Source organism: Silene latifolia, chromosome X (assembly GCF_048544455.1).
Source record: "Silene latifolia isolate original U9 population chromosome X, ASM4854445v1, whole genome shotgun sequence".
Classification (NCBI taxonomy): Eukaryota; Viridiplantae; Streptophyta; class Magnoliopsida; order Caryophyllales; family Caryophyllaceae; genus Silene; species Silene latifolia.
Window position 1 is genome coordinate 101,941,777 of NC_133537.1, and position 18,378 is coordinate 101,960,154.

At 39.9% G+C, this 18,378-nt stretch overlaps 1 non-coding gene across 1 annotated transcript; it reads left to right on the top strand.

Moving 5' to 3' along the window:
* Positions 1 to 1,358: 1,358 nt before the first annotated feature.
* Positions 1,359 to 1,465, top strand: LOC141625699 (small nucleolar RNA R71). The gene has a single exon (XR_012535465.1). It is a non-coding gene; the product is annotated as a small nucleolar RNA R71 (small nucleolar RNA).
* Positions 1,466 to 18,378: the final 16,913 nt, after the last annotated feature.

Consider the following 18,378-nt stretch of genomic DNA (forward strand, 5'->3'; position numbering starts at 1 on the left):
AAACTACGAATAACATTTTCAAATTTGTTAAACGATACCTGTTCCTTTGTCGGCACCAATCTCTCTGGATAAGGGGCTGTAAGAAGCAACTTAGCCCTCTCCTCTAAGTCTCTCATACCGGCATCAGTGGACTTAGGCTGAAAATCCACTACTTTGTCCTTGTTGTAGCTCGAACCTTCTTCAGACCGTCTCAAGAATGAACCATTAATCGTCATTGGGTCATACTTTGGAACCGGAATAGACCCATCAGCATTTGGATCTTGCCTCAATAATTTCGGAGTTGTCGTACCCCGAAACATGTGGTCCCTCAAGTTATCTAGCATTGGAGGACGAAAAGGTTCACGATCAGCAATATCCTCAGTCGATCGACCATGTTGGACGGTCGATCGACTGACTTCCTCGTAACCAGGAGAAGTCGCATCTTGTTTGCGGATCTGGTCGATCGCCAAGGGTATGTCGATCGATCGATCGATATACCCGCGATCGTCTTTTTCTTGTTACTGTTCACTACGGCCTTTTTCTTGCTCGGTTCCGCCTCATCTTTTTCAGTGACATCTTCGACCATAGCGGGCCCATCAGGGGTAGACCCACTCCTCAAAGTGATAGCATTTAGGGTCTCTTTTTGATCCGGCTGCGACGGTAATTGCCCCGGAGCTCGAGTTGCACTTTTGCTTGCCAGTTGGGCAATTTGACTCTCCAACATTTTTGTAGAAGTCTCTCTAGCTTGAGACTCCTTTTGCAGCAAACCCGACAGATTTTGAACCATGTTTTTCAACTCGGAAATGTCAGAACTTTGAAATTGCTGCTGCTGAGGCACATAGGGAGGCTTTTGAAACTGCTGCTGCTTATGAGGGAGCACATAATTCTGCTGCTGCTGCGGTGGTGGACCCGGATTAAGGACATTCTGGTTAGTCCACCTCAAATTGGGGTGGACATTAGAGGGATCGGGATAAGTGCCAGTTTGCCTATAATGTTGAAAGGCAGCACATATTTCATTCGAACTGGTACAAAATTCCGAAACATGTCCTCTTGCACCACATCTTTTGCATGTAAAGGGACCGTCTGAAACTGCATTAACTTTATATATACCTCCCTTTTGAGATCCCCCAAAATCTATCTTATCAAATCTCGCAGTAAGGGCTTCTATTGCAGCTAGAGCAGGAGATTCGGCCGATCTTCTCTGATTTCCTCTAGAATTTCCATGCTCAGCTTTATGGATGGCAATGTCATCAATGATTTTCCACCCCTTTGTCTCACCGCTATTTTCTTGAAATCTCCAATTAGCTGCAACATCTAGGATAGCTCTTTGATCGTCATAAAGACCATTGTAGAATTGGTTGCACAAAAACCACTTCTCAAACCCATGGTGCGGAATGGTTCGCACTAGTCTCTTGAAACGGACCCATGCCTCATGAAAATCTTCATCAGGACCCTGTTTAAAACTCGTGATCTGAGCTCTAATCGCATTGGTCTTCGAGGCAGAGAAATATTTCTTGTAAAATGCTAGGGCCAGCGAATTCCAATCAGTAATCCTATTAGCAGCTCGATCCAAATCTCGGTACCATTCCCTTGTAGCATCACGAAGCGAGAATATGAACATCGTCTCCTTCACCTGGTCTTGGGTCACACCTGCTGGTGGGGGTATGGAACAACAGTAGTCAATGAATGTCTCCATATGTTTAGCTGCATATTCATTTGCAGCTCCCCCAAATTGGTTTCTCTCAACCAAGTTAATATAAGACGGTTTTGGCTCGAATTTCCTTTCCGTCCCGGCTGGCAACGCGAATCCCTTATAGAGATTCTCAGCTTTTGGCTCGGAGTGACTGGCTATACTTGCTTCTTCAGCCACATCTGGAGATGTAACGGTCTCAGCTGAGGAAGTAGAAACAGGAGATGAAGGTGGATCCTCCTCAAATAGCTCGTTCTCGTAGTAACTGGACAGAGTACTCAGCTCTTCCTCTGTCGGCAATACTCTAGATGATCGTCTCAACTCGCGCAAAGTTCTTTCGATCTCAGGATCTAACGGTCTCAATTCACCAGCCTGTGACCTGCGCATAAGAGGAAGCTACAAGTAGAATATGAGAAAAGTTTAAGGAATAGATGTCCCTTAAACTAAGAAAAAGACTAAAATAAAAACAACTAAAAATTAAACAATTACCTCCCCGGCAACGGCGCCAAAATTTGATACCGTCGTAGAGTACCAAAGATAAATTTATAATTTCCAAACTACTACTATAGACAACTATTAATTGCATCGCCTCTCTGTGGTTCGACCCTGACTTCCGCTATCTATAGTAGTAGTTTGGAAATTATAAATTTATCTTTGGTACTCTACGACGGTATCAAGTTAGTTAACGGGGAGTGTTTTTATTATTCTCTATGTTTATTTTTATTTTTACATGTCTGTGTTTCCACGCCATGATCAAAAACTATGCTGCTTATATTGAGGTATAATATGTTACTAAGCTTTCCGGCTGACGTGTTTTCTCCCTTTTGGGATACTCGTCATGGGGGTAGTTCCTTTCTGTCTTTTGATTTTCTTTTCAGGTGACTTCCGCTGCTGTTCAAAAGGATTTGCTTTCAAGTCAAATTTTTATTAGAGACTTTGTAAAAGTTTTATTTCATTTTCTATCTTGTAAATTTTATTTTAAACATTTGTAAGAAGAGACTTTGTATATTAATTATAATTTCTCTGTATTTCGGCGCGTTTTATATGTAAAAGTTAGTTTTAATTTAGCCGAAAATCAGGGGTGTTAAATTTGGGTTGGAGTTGATGAGTCTAAACTAATGAAAGCAATAAAGTAAAGCAAGCAATAAATTAAAAGATGTAAATAAATGATTAAAAGTACTAGGATGTCATGGGATCATAGGGCTTTCATGGTAATAGATCATACAAACATGTTCTCAAATAGATGCAAGCAACTTATTGTTGTGATGGAATCGAGTTAGTGTATATCTTACAATTCTTAGGAAGATTTAGGTCCCGGAGCCGAGTCGATCAAGACTTTACAACACCTACAAGTCGACTTAGTCTTTTCCTATTCAACTCTATGCATGGTCTAACAAGGTTTGAGTTGACTTATATCTTACAAGCCTTGTTGAAAGGATGAGATGGGTAAAAAAATGCAAGGTTTCATAGTCTAGCATTTCATCAAACATAACATGTTCATAAGTTGAAATCACAACAAGCAAGCTTTTAATTATGAAAGCATATTAATTTAAGTATAGTTCTAATCCCATGATTAACTCCCTTAATCCCCCACTAATCCTAGTTAAGTAACTACTCACCTATTATCATGGAAAACATGTTATCAATGGTGTCAATCATCACAAGTATAAACATGATAAAAGAGTGAAGAAATAAGCAATAAAGAGTAAAGAGTAAAGGAATTATACCAAACTTGATGATCCAAATATAAAGCAAAGAATAATAGAAGAAAACTTGATTGATTGATGAAGAGTTGTCAATTCTCCAATAATAACCAAATTAATCTTCAATTACCCAATAATAAACTTGAACAATAATTAAGGAAAGATTAATGTGTAATTTTGTGGAATGATTGAGATTAATCTATTCTAATCTACTCCTAATCTAATCTAAGAAAGGTTTTTATCTAAGAGAGAATTCGTGATTAGCTAGGTAGTACAATGGGGTATTTATACTAAAGATTAAGTACAAGAATTAAGGTTACTAAGGGCTTAAATGACGATTAAGACCCTAAGAGAAGCTTGATAATTTGCAACTCCTGAGGGACATGCGCGGATTGAGTAGCAACTCCCCAGGGACACGCGCGTCGTGGCCTGAAGCATGCTTGGTCCTGTAAGGTGATCCGTCGGGGCTAGCATCGGGACGCCCGGATCCTAGGTCTGGGACGCTCGTCCTGAGCTTGGGAGGCTCGGATTCTAGGACAGGGTTCTTCTCTCCATTCTTGACTGCCTAACAATCCGCTTGTCCTGGCTTGGGGACGCCCATCCTGAGCTTGGGGACGCCCGTCCTGAGTCTGGGATGCTCGGCCTGAGTCTGGGACGCCCGTCCTGAGTCTGGGACGCCCGAATAATAGGTCAGCTTGTCTATTTGAGCTTGGATTGTAAAACGGACGTCATTTCCTTATCCGAACTTCTATTGGAGTGATTCAAAAGCCTAGATCACTTGATTTTTCGACGCCGTTTCATCTATCATACTTTCAGAGCCAAAGAATCAACTCTTTTTTTGGTTCCAAGAAATTTCCTCTTGTAATGGATCCCTTCCAATCCGTGGGGATCCTTCATGGGTCGTGGGGATCCTTAGTCATTGCCTAAATACTTGTTTTATTGACTTAGGCCTTTAGTATTGGTCTCCTCTTTGGTGCTTGGTCGTTATATGTTTATCAATTTAGCTCCGTTTTACTCCGTTTAGGCAAGGTTAGTGCTTCTCTCCTACCAAGGACACCAAACCTCATAGAACATGTATAATAGGAAGCTAAAGACAAGAAACGACCCTAATACACACTAAAAAATCATAGGAACTAGGCTAGTTAGGGGACTAAATGTGCGTAAATATGAGTTACATCAAACATCCCCAAACCGAATCTTTGCTCGTCCCGAGTAAAGAGGTGACTAAAACTATGACCTTTATTTATACTAATCTAATAATATAGCCGATGTGAGATAATTAGCGGGTCTCACTCCGCCCCTTCAACTCACAACGAGACATCCATGAGGTAAGATGCTTTCTTGCAAGGCAAGGTGGGGCTTGCCAAAATGGCGATACATCTAATCATTAAGCACACAAAACAAGTAATGGTCGCATCTATAAAAGAATAGCCACTTTCCTCATCTAAGTGGCGAAAGTCATCTACAAGGGAAGCAATTTAAGGGTACACACTCCATCATAGATATTGGTTCTCCTAGTTACTAAGTCCAAGAGGATACCAACAAGTCACCTCCAAGTTGTGTCAAACTAGGGTACCTTTGTCCACAATCGCTAAATGCTTTCGTCAAGAGTAGACTTCTTATGGTGTTAGAAACACTGTAGGATTGCGGAATTCTCCCTCTTGCCTACACAAGAAGAAGGGTCGTCCCCTCTCCACCATGCAACAAAAATGAGATCAATGGATAAAAGGGATCAATATGCTTTGAGTTTCACAATGGTAGTTTGCTTTTTATTTGTTTTTCCCCCCAATTTATTGTGGCATTTGTCATTTGAAGAACATTTCTTGCCATTTTTGATGTTTGGCATTTTGATACTTGGCAAATTTTCGATTTTTGCATTTTTGAATATTTTTCAAAGTAACCCCATTTTGTAGCAAGGGTACTTTTATTAAAGCATAAGAGTCTATTTTCGCTCCTCTTTTCATTGATGCAATCTTTGCAAACTTTTTGATTTTGGTTTTGTACTTGAACTCAATTTGATGATTTTGTGCCCATTCCCTTTTTGTTGAGCAAATATGATGATAGAAGTGAAAGAACGGTTGCATGGCTTCAAAGGTCACCTTGGAATAAACGGTAGCCAATGGATAATCACACCACAAGGTACTCTTGACTAGGCCTTAGTATATGGGTCAAAAGATACTAGTATGACACATCCTAGGGTGTCTTGAGGGTATTCTAGCAAACAAAGTCTCAAGGAGAAAAATTATTTACAAGGGCCTTATATACACTTGTCAAGCCTCCCAAATAGGCATTTTCACAAAATTTTCTAACCATGCAACTACATGCCATAATGCAACTAACATATATACAACTCTAATGTATATGCTTCTATCTACTATTATGCCATATAAACTAAATGCAACTCCTAACAACACATAGGTATACAAACCGCAATAACAAAATACACAACATCCTCCTTGACATGTAAGCCCATCCTCCTCATATGAATAATAAAAGGAAATTTAAGGGAAATAGGGATTAGAACGATCATACCAAGCGGTCTTCATATTCCCTTTGCCAATGCCTCAAATGTAGTGTTGTATCTATGTGAGAAGAGAACAAAAACACAAGTATATACAATTCTACACTACTAAATTAAAGAACATGTTTTTGGTTTTTGAATGTTTCAAATTTTTATGGATTTTTATGAAATTAAAAGACATATTTTTGAGATTTTTCAAAAATTTTCAATTTTTATGTGTTTTGGAAAATAAATTCCCATCCCCCACTTTATTTTGGATATTGTCCTCAATGTACATATAGGAGAAGGAATGAAAAATAAATACATGTTTTTGGATTTTTGATTTTATGGAAATGAAGTACAAATGCAATGATATGATATGAATGCATGTTCTAACTAAGTGCAATTCTATATAACATATATAACAATTGGATGCAATATAAACTACACTAGATGATGTATTCTCTAAGTAAATGCTTAGGTCACCTATGATCAAACCTTCCCAAACCGATTTAAGCACTATTTCTAGAGTAGAAAGGAATAGGTTTGGTCATTAGTGGCTATGCATGAATGCAACTAACTACATGAAACATGTGATATATATTACAATGAAAACTATACCATATGAAATAATTAATGTAAATGCAATATGAAATGTTTCACAAATGCAAGCTAAATGTATATGTATATAACTAAATGCAAGTGTAAAGGTAATGCAAAGTCAAAGGATATGATATCTTACAAATGGCGGTTTCAGGAAGGACTCCACCAAACTCATTCCTTGTTGCCATGGTTATTGATGTTGTCCATGTTGCTCAATACTCTTAGTAGGCGATCAAAGGCTTGTGAATAGTCCTCAAATAAGCACAAGTAGGACCTTGGCCACTTCAAAATAGAATATAGCCAATCCTCCACAAGGGGCTTCTTATGGAAATTTCTCCCCTTCTCTTTGGCCTTTCCACCATAGCTTTTTTGGTTCTCCAAAATAGCAAGCTTAAAATTCTTATCATCGGGAGGCTTCCATTCTCTCCTGTCTCCCTCAAATATGGTGATGGTGATAGCATTCTAATTTATCAATCCTTCAAGAATAGAAGGAGAATTCTCATAGTATTGATGACGGGGTACCTTAGGAATTGAGATTGTGGGTGCCAAGTCTCCACAAGTAAGCTCATTCATAGCTTTGCTCTTGAGCTTCTCCACCAAATACCTTTTATACAACAATTTGACCTTTTCAAGGTTTACCATATCATCTCCAACAATCATAGGTTCCATGGTGGGTGCGAAAAGGTCTTCATGGTCAATAGGAAAGAGGCATTCACCTTCTTCATGGAAGCATACCTCAAACTTCTCAAGGATAAACTCCTCAAGTGAGGCAATCTCACAACTCAATTCCTCTTCTTCATTCCATAAGTCATTGTAAGACACATGTTCCGCATAAGCTTCTTCCATAGGTTTGTCATCATGGCTATTTTCATATGAATCATAAATGGGGGCTTCACTCCTCTTCATTAACCCTTTCTTCAACACCTCAATGTTCACATCAAATGACATACCCTCATACTCACTAAGGCTAAGAGTATTTGGCTTACGCAACCTCATATCTTCTTCATCAAATACCACACTTTCAAACTCACAAGAGCTCAAGGAAATTGGCTCTTCCCACTTCTCATCAAAGTTAACTCCTTCAAACTCGCATTCATGATCAATTTCTAAGGAATGGTGAGGAGTAGTTACTTGGGCTTCCTTCATTTGGGCAATTTGAATTGCCAACTCCTCACCATGGGTAACAATGCTTTGAAGAACATTGTCCCTATTTTGGCTCTCCTCTAGCACTTGTTTGAAGAAATTTTGTTGATCTCCTATCATTTGGAGAACCATATTTTGAATGTCAAATTCATGCTCATCATCTTGTTGTGGGTGGGTGTGAAAGTGGTTGTATTGTGGCATTTGGAATTCTCTGTAAAGTGGGTATTGGGAGGGTAGTTGTTGTGGATTTTGGATGTGGGAGTTTTGGTAGGAAAAGTTGGGGTAGTAGTTAGGCCTTTCATTGTATGAGTTGTAAGGTAGGCTTGTGTTGACTTGCTCCTCAAACTCCCCATACCCATAGTCATACTCAAAATATCCACCACATACTCCATATGTCAAGTCTTGAGTCATCATGGCTAAGACAAGGAAACAACTACAACCAAGGAAACTACAATAAAACGGTAAAAACGACCTTGAGGAACAAGTTCCTCAAGGTTAAAGCACAACTAAAATAGACAAACAAGTAAGAACTTAATCACATAACACCGTCCTCGGCAACGACGCCATTTTGATGTAGCGTTATCGTCACACGCCCAATCAAACACATTTATAATCTCAACAAACAACTAGTTAGTGGTTAAGTCGAGGTCGATCCACAGGACGGTGTGCTTTGGTTTCTAAGTCTATCTATCTCAATTTATGCTAGTGTCACAATTGATTTGGGTTGGAGTTGATGAGTCTAAACTAATGAAAGCAATAAAGTAAAGCAAGCAATAAATTAAAAGATGTAAACAAATGATTAAAAGTACTAGGATGTCATGGGGTCATAGGGGATTCATGGTAATAGATCATACAAACATGTTCTCAAATAGATGCAAGCAACTTATTGTTGTGATGGAATCGAGTTAGTGTATATCTTACAATTCCTAGGAAGATTTAGGTCCCGGAGCCGAGTCGATCAAGACTTTACAACACCTACAAGTCGACTTAGTCCCTTCCAATTCAACTCTATGCATGGTCTAACAAGGCTTGAGTTGGCTTATATCTTACAAGCCTTGTTTAAAGGATAAGAGATGGGTAAAAAATGCAAGGTTTCATAGTCTAGCATTTCATCAAACATAACATGTTCATAAGTTGAAATCACAACAAGCAAGCATTTAATTATGAAAGCATATTAATTTAAGCATAGTTCTAATCCCATGATTAACTCCCCTAATCCCCCACTAATCCTAGTTAAGTAACTACTCACCTATTATCATGGAAAACATATTATCAATGGTGTCAATCATCACAACAAGTATAAACATGATAAAAGAGTGAAGAAATAAGAAATAAAGAGTAAAGAGTAAAGGAATTATACCAAACTTTATGATCCAAATATAAAGCAAAGAATAATAGAAGAAAACTTGATTGATTGATGAAGAGTTGTCAATTCTCCAATAATAACCCAATTAATCTTCAATTACCCAATAATAAACTTGAACAATAATTAAGGAAAGATTAATGTATAATTTTGTGGAATGATTGAGATTAATCTATTCTAATCTACTCCTAATCTAATCTAAAGAAGATTTTTATCTAAGAGAGAATTCGTGATTAGCTAGGTAGTACAATGGGGTATTTATACTAAAGATTAAGTACAAGAATTAGGGTTACTAAGGGCTTAAATGACGATTAAGACGCTAAGAGAAGCTTGATAATTTGCAACTCCCGAGGGACATGCGCGGATTGAGTAGCAACTACCCAGGGACACGCGCGTTGTGGCCTGAAGCATGCTTGGTCCTGTAAGGTGATCCGCTCGGGCTGGCATCGGGACGCCCGGATCCTAGGTCTGGGACGCTCGTCCTGAGCTCAGGACGCTCGGATCCTAGGACATGGTTCTTCTCTCCATTCTTGACTGCCTAACAATCCGCTCATCCTAGCTTGGGGACGTCCGTCCTGAGCTTGGGGTTGCCCGTACTGAGTCTGGGATGCTCGGCCTGAGTCTGGGACGCCCGGATCATAGGTCAGCTTGTCTATTGAGCTCGGATTGTAAAACGAACGTTATTTCCTCATCCGAACTTCTATTGGAGTGATTCAAAAGCCTATATCACTTGATTTTTCGATGTCGTTTCATCTATCATAGTTTAAGAGCCAAAAAATCAATTATTAGTTTGGTTCCAAGCAATTTCCTCTTGTAATGGATCCCTTCCAATCCGTGGGGATCCTTCATGGGTCGTGGGGAACCTTAGTCATTGCCCAAATACTTGTTTTATTGACTTAGGCCTTTAGTATTGGTCTCCTCTTTGGTGCTTGGTCATTATATGTTTATCAATTTAGCTCCGTTTTACTCCGTTTAGGTAAGGTTAGTGCTCCTCTCCTACCAAGGACACCAAACCTCATAGAACATGCATAATAGGAAGCTAAAGACAAGAAATGACCCTAATACACACTAAAAAAGCATACGAACTAGGTTAGTTAGGGGACTAAATGTGCATAAATATAAGTCACATCACTTACTTATGTCAAGACACCGAAAGAAATCTTGGATCGCAAAGTGCGCAAGACAAGGAAGGGTGAAACTCTGTTACTTAAGGTGTTGTGGTATAATCATAAGGTTGAAGAGGCTACATGGGAGGCAGAGTTAGCTATGAAACAGCGTTATCCTCATCTTTTGATCAGGTATGGTTGGTTAGGGAGTCGTAACCTGTTTTTTTTAAGGGGGGTGAGAGATAATCACATGTGTTTTGGGGCATTTTTGGGATGGTTATAGATGTCCATAAGTTGTTGTGTCAGTGGTTGAGTGTCTTTCGAGTCGTTTTAGTAGTTGGTTTTGCGGCTTTTGCGTTGTGTCGGACTTAGGTGAACTTCGGGGACGAAGTTCATTTTTAAGGAGGGAAGATTGTAATACCACAAGTTTCTGTTTATGGGTTACTCGGTCGAGTAGGGCTTACTCGGTCGAGTTGGCTGTCAGGCGTGTTAATTTTGGTTATGGAAGTACTCGGTCGAGTTAGACTAACTCGATCAAGTAGGTTTTGTACTCGGTCGAGTTGTCGGTCTGACGAGGGTTTTTCCGCGGTTTTGATTTTTATGATTGGGGAAGTATATAAAGACGTTCAAGAAGTTCTTAATCTTTTCTAATAATTTCTTTTTAAACCTAAACTACATACATCTTCCCTAATCATTTTAATCATCACTAAGCCGGATACAAGGGGGTTTTCACATCGTCCCTTCACGTCGATTCTTTGGTAAGCTTTGTACTTTTGTCATTATGGTTATAGTATTATCTTTGTTCAACCCTAATTAGATTTGTTGGGGGAATTAGGGTAGATTTTGATGGTATGATGTGTGTATAGGTGACGAGTTCGTAGAAGAGCCTTTCTGATCTTGTTGCTGTGATTTTCTGGATTGCAAATAAGGTAGGGTTTTCCCTACTCAGTTGATTGTGTAATTGTTTATGTGTATTGCGGTTGTTATTGCTTGTTTACCATTGTTGTTGATATTGTGGTGATTGGTTGGAGGAGATGGTGATGGTTGTGGTTGAGATTATTTTGTAAGCCATGTCGAGAGATGGTCTCATTCCCATGTTCGCCTCTTGTGTCTCTCGTCACCAGGGGGTGTGCACATTAATAATCTGGGTTCACTCGTTGCGATGAGCGGGAATTTGGTGGGTAAGGCTACGGTCCCCAACCGACGGTGTGGGCTACATGTTGCGATGGGTAACCAGTGAATTGTGGTTGTTGAAGGTGGTGGTTGACTGATTGTTTTAATTTAGCTGTTTTCGCTGCGTACATTGTTGATTACATAGTTGACTGACCCCGTGTTATGTTTTCAAAACTGTGGTGATCCATTCGGGGATGGTGACCAGTTGGTTTAGCAGGTGATGATTGTTGATGGTTGATGGGTAGCTTGCGGGGCATAGACGGGCGATGTCATCACTAGTCATCATATGCTTTAGCTGACATTAGTACTTTGAGACTTTATTTCAGTTGTACTTTTCTTTGGAGTTGTTTGAGAAGTGTAAACTTTATTACTCTTTTATTAAGTTGTTTCTTTATTGTTACTATGATGCGTACTACCTCGAACAACCGAGATGGTAGCACCCTTATATGCTGAGGTGGTCCTTGATAAGGCACTTTGGTATATGGGGGTGTTGCAAGTATAACTAGACCTTCTATAATTGGTGTTTCTGGGACGAACGCCTCGTGTAAAGTCTTTAACGCTTTTAGATCAGTTATTACAGCTATTTCCTTGAAAAAGTTTCTATGTTTGCGTAGAGTCCACTCTGGTTCATGATCAAAAGGTTGTAATACTGAACTGCGAGGAGATCTGGGCATAAGCAAAAATATTACAAGAAAACGGTGAGAATTGCCTCAAGGAACAAAAGCCTCCTTGAGACGGAAGGAAATAATCTAAAATCAAATAACAAGCAATAAAGTACACCGTTTCCCGACATCGTCAAAGATAATCCATACAGACACTACTAGTGTGGATAGTGAAGGCAGGAGTCGAACCATAAGGAAACAAAGTTAAACTGCTTTATTATCTATGGATTGATTATAAACTATTGTGTCACAAAGTTTTATTTTCTTATAACTAATAAGATGAATTCAAATGTATTAAAACACAATGAATACCCCCCGCACGTGGGAGGGGGGGGGGGGGGTGCTTGCTAAGGGTCAATCAATTGATAGAAACAAACTAAATAATGATACAAGTTCGCTTGATACAGACCATCCTAAAAAACTGTAGCATAGCATGCGGTCGTTATAACTAATTTTATCTACCAATTATGGTAAGCCTTTAATAGTCTTAATCCGATCGGTATTAATCCTAATTTGCGATACTAATCAATTAACCTTGACCAGTAATTAATCGATTAGATTGATAAATAGTAATTAAGCGATAATGAATCAACGTTAATCAATCAATTCATTAACCCCTAATCAACATTCATCAATCCTCTTTCTATCCAACATAGTGAAAGAAGATAATTAAAGAATAAGATTGAATAAGGAAAGGAAATTAATTATCGATAACTGAAAGATTGACGAAATCCGAATTGCAAAACTATGTAAACTATGAAAGTTCTTGAGACTGCTAATGAAAATGTAACGTATTAGAAAACATAAAGTTACTGAAAGATGCCTATCCTAGTACGACATTTAAGTATTTATATGACGTAATTAATTAACCCACAACCCGGTTTAATAAAGCTTAATGATACTCGGGCAATTGGAACTAAGATCGGCTGACTGAGGTCTTGCTCAACCAAGTCAACAGTTGGTTGGTCAAGTCTTGCCTATTTCCTTTTTCTTCTTCTTCTTCAGCTCTTATCTCCTTCATATGCTCCTTGCTTCCCTCGTGCATGTGCATACCTTCCATTAAGTTTCAGAAATAGCTCAAATCCTATAAATTGGATGTAACATCCCCACTTACCAAGGAGCCCTAACAAGACTTTCCCTAATAAGTAGAGGCATTACCATTTTGGTTGCCCAAAGTGAGTATATCAAATAGACCATAAAAGAACATTTATTAATTGTATTCTTACTATTTATAAAAAATCTAACCAACAGGAATACAACTTCGAAACAACTGAAAAGAACAACTACGGTATAAAGTGACAATGGCAGCTAGCTAAACAGCGTGATGACTCGATCCCATCCATATCCCGCAAGCAACATCAACATCCAATATCTGCTAAACCAACTGCTCACCATCCCTGAATGGATCACCACAGTTTTGAAAACAATAAACGGGGTCAGTCAACTGTACCATCAAAATAAGAATTCACAAAACACACAATCCAACACAACTGTAGTAACCATCCTCCAAACTCCAATACACCAGTAACCGACTATACACCAAAGTGTGTAGCCCTGCCAAGTTACCCATCGCAATAGGTAACCCCCGCCGCCAGTGGGGACCACAGTCGTACCACCTAAACCCCTCTCATCACAACGAGCGAACCCAAATCATTAATGTGCACATCCCCCTTGTGACGGGAGCCACAGGAGGTGAACTTGGGTGGGAAGACCATCTCCCGAAAATGGCTGCATCAACATTAACCAACAACCAGAGATATCACAATCAACCACAATCACAATAATAATACCAATCAATCAATACAAATGCCATCTTATAACCAATTATGCAATTAACTGAGTAGGAAAACCCTACCTTTTCGCTATTCCATAGAATGCGTCAATCACACCACGTCAGGCAAGACTCCATATCGTATCCTACAAACAACAACTTTACCCTATCACTAAGCTATTCAAGATCTGCTGTAAAATAAACAATTATTCACAACTCACCTTGAAGGACAGAACGATGTAGATGCCGGTGACAACCCGACTCGATGACCTCATGCATAGACCATCTCCCTTCCCGGATTAATGTTCTAGGCTACCCAAGATGTGTAGAGTGAGATGAGAGAGTTGGGAGAGAGAGAGAGAGAGTTTAGGTTTTAGAAATGATAAAATAAAGCTTCGAAATGAATTATATTTTAGTCACCGCGTTTTATAATAACACGCTGTCAGACGAGGTACTCGGTCGAGTATAAACATACTCGGCCGAGTACGCCGCACTCGATCGAGTACCCCAGTTACTCGGCTGAGTGACTTCTACTAGGTCGAGTATCACGTTACGATGACAACGTAGTCTCCTTTTGTCTCCCTTACTAAGGGCCTCTTATGGTAAACAAGTCAGTCAGCGGGTCCCTAATAGGGCGAGTATTACAATAGAAAACACTACGTGGGAGTAGCGATATTTCACAATACACATTCAATTAAACGAAAAAAAGCGCAAATGATGTATACAATGGCACATCAAGACATATTGGTTTAAGACATGCCTGTTGATACGTGCCTAATGTATAGTCTTTTTAGCCTATTTCAGCACGTATTTCTATGCATTTTCATATTGTATTTATGATATTTTGCCCCGAATTCGCTACTTTGGTTCGTTTTGTCCATTTTGTAGAAATGAACGCGAAAGTAGTTGAATCGTACCCTTTTTCGTCCTTTTTGCATGCATTTAGAGGAGACGAGATTTTCCTGAGTGAGATACTGTGTTTGGAAGCGTCGTGGCACGCATTACGAGGCACTTACACGGACTTGAGCTGAAATGAAGATGAAGTACTCGATCGAGGACTTTCACCACTCGATCGAGTGGTTTTCACATCCTCTGATGGTCGATCGAGTGGTTTTTCACTCGATCCTTAAGCTGCACAAAGACCTGTCACTCGATCGAGCACCTTTCTAGTCGATCGAGTAGAAATTGCTGAAGAGTTGGTCGATCGAGTGGTTTTAATCTACTCGATCGAGTGGTTTCGTAGTTTTGGGCTTTAAACAGCCCGTGAGTTGTTTATTTTCGCTAAACTTATTTTGTTTGCTATTTAAGCACGCTTTACTAGGTTAATTAGGATCATCTTTCATATTATCAAACACTCTACTGTAAACCTTGAGTACGTTGCTTTCCTTTCTCTACTGTTGCTTATTTTTGGAATTATTATTGCTCGGATTCGATCATTCTATACGCCGGATTCGCTTGGATTGTAATTCCTTCTCTCCCTTTAATAATAATTAATCATTTGTTTGCTTTTATTACTTGTTTCTTTGCATTTACTTCTTGCCCTAATCTTCCTTATTGCGATCTATTGTTATTTCATTATGTTTTCTGCTGGAATTTTAATTGCTGTTAGTTTAATTAGCGATATGAGTAACTAAATCCTTTCATGTTGGGATTAGGGAATCTGCGGTAGAAATATTACGACGTAGTAAATGAATTAGATGAATTAATTGTGAGACCCTGTAATCATAGCAATTTAACTGTATTTATCCGACCTAGTTGAGTGCACGCTTCTATGTCACCCTTTATTCTGGCTAAAATTAATCCTGGATCGAAAGATTGGACTAAATAGGCCTGCTATGAACAGTAGACTACTCTAATGAGGACGAAAGTTAAGTTAGTGGTATTTTAGGATAGGAAGTGGACCGAAAGGACCTTTCAACATCCGTCTCACATTAGTTCGTTTGAGTCATTTACAACTGAGTTATTGGACTACCGTAGTGAACCGAAATCCCGACATGTCCCTCTCTTCTTGATAGTCTAAACCGATTTTTTTTCTGCCTTTATTGGTTTTGTTTTTATTTCTCTTTCCTTTAAATCTCGTAGTTTAGAAATCAATTCAACAAAACCCCCCATTGTTACTTTAGGACTAGAATTAGGCAACTGTTAATTACATTACCTCCCTGTGGATTCGATACTCGACTGCCTCTGCTACATTTTAGTTGAGACCGTTAGGTTTTATCTTTGATAGGGTTGCGATAACCGTGTCAAATTTTGGCGCCGTTGCCGGGGAGGCAATTGTTCTAATTTTTGGTTGTCTTTATTTTAGTCTATTTTTCAGTTTAAGGGACATCCGTTCCTTAGACTATTCTTATATCCTATTTGTAGTTTCTTCTTATGCGCAGGTCACAGGGTGGTGAATTATTGCCTTATAATCCCGAGCTTGAGAAATCTTTTTGCGAGTTGAGACGATCACAAAGGGTATTACCGCAGAGGAAGAGTGAGTACTCTGTCAAGCTTTCACGAGACGAGCTGTTCGAGGAAGATCCACCTTCATCTCCAGTTTCCAATTCATCATTTGAAAGCAGTCACTTCTCAGGACTTTCTAGAAATGGCGCCGAAGAAGCAACCATCGCTTGATCACTCGAACCGACAAAGAAAGACAAATCTCTATAAGGGATTTGTGTTACCGAGGAGGCAAGAAAATTTGAACCAAAGCCTTCTTATATCAACTTGGTTGAAAGGAACGATTCGGGGAGCCGCAAATGAAGATGCGGCTAAGCACATGGAGACCTTTATCGATTATTCTTGCTCCATACCCCCACCAATGGCGTGACACCGGATCAGATAAAAGAAACCATGTTTATCATCTCACTCGCGATCTTTGCAAGGGAGTGGTATAGGGATTTGGACCGGGCTGCTCACGGTGTAACTGACTGGAATTCATGGCTTTAACATTTTATAAGAAGTACTTTTCTGCATCAAAGACTATTGCCATTAGAGCTCAGATCACGAGCTTTAAACAAGGGCATGACGAGAACTTTCAAGAGGCATGGGTCCGCTTCAAGAAGTTGGTGCGAACCATTCCGCACCATGGGTTCGAAAAGTGGAGTCTATGCAATCAGTTCTATAACGGGTTGTATGACGATCGAGGGCTATTTTGGATCTTGCCATGCTAACGGCCGATTTCTTTGAGAATATGGGAGAGACTAAGGGGTGGAAGATCATTGATGATTTGGCCACCCATAAGGTCGAATATGGGAACTCCAGAGGTAATCAAAGAAGAAGTGCTTGAATCTTCTTCAGAGCGCACTTGAAGCTCTCACCTGCAATATTTGATAAATATGAGTGGGAGGAGCTTCCAAAGGAGGGATGTATCGGGTGAATCTTTGTGTCGGATGGTCCTTTCGTCGTAGAAGATGTGGAGGACGGGGACATGTCTCGGATCATTGTCCCAACTCCTATGAGTCTTGTGTTGCCTTTCAACATTACAGGCAGAACAACACTTATTACGAGCCGAACGTCCATCCTAATTTGAGGTGGAGTAGTCAGAATGTGCTCAATCCCACTGCCCCTCCGAATCGGCGGCCGTATATTCTCCACACAAGAATCAACAAGGCTTTCGAAGCCTCCTTCTTTCAATCCTCCTAACCATGGTGCATCATCTTAGGTGGGGTGAATGAAATAGGAGAGATAAAGTCTATGTTGCAATCCATTTCAAAGCATTTCCGGTGAATGATCAACAAAATCAACGAAGGACGCGTCATTTAAGGCACTTAAGACTCAAGTTGCCCAACTTGCTGCAAATCAATCCTCGAGAAAGCGGGGTCATTTCCGAGCTCAAAATGAGAAGAATCCACATGAGACGGTAAATCGATAGAATTGAGAAGCGGTCTTTCTTATGAGGGACCAGAAATGCAAAAATCGGACCCTAGGAAGCTAATGCGATGGTGAGCGATTATCTTTGTCGAGAAAAAGGGCTCACGACAAAGCGGTTGCTCGATCGGTGAAATCGGTGTTCGATCGAGTAGAAGGCGAAGATGAAAGCCCTCGATCGAGTGGTTTTTCCACTCGATCGAGTGAACAGGAAGAACAGGTTGGTCGATCGAGTAGTTTATCTACTCGATCGAGTGAAGCATAAAGTGGAGTTGGTCGATCGAGTGGAAATTTTACTCGATCGACTGACATTGATGAAGAAACTGCTCGATCGAGTGAGCAAATTGGTCGATCGAGTAGTATTGATGACGGGAAGCTTATTCGAGAGCCTGCTAGTGCTCGTTTAAGCGAGAAATCACCGGAAAGACCTCGTTCGAGAGGTAAGAAGCATCTAAAGGATACAGAACGTGCACCGGAAGATACATTGGAAGCGAGAAACAAGGGATTCGAGATACCTATTACGGTTCCCTTCCCGAGGCGGCTGCAGAATACAAAGGCTAATCAACAATTCGGAAAATTTGTCGAACTTCTGAAGAGCTTGGAAGTCACCGTGCCGTTCACTGAATTGCTGACTAAGGTACCCTCTTATTTAAAGTTTATGAAAGAAATTTTAGCGCGTAAGAGGACTATTAATGATAATGAGACCGTAGCTTTGATCGAGGTGGGGTCATCCTATTTCAAAACAAGTTACCCCTAAGCAATCAGACCCGGGTAGTTTTTCAATTCTGTGTCATATCGGTATGCATTTGATTGATAATGCGCTATGCGATTTA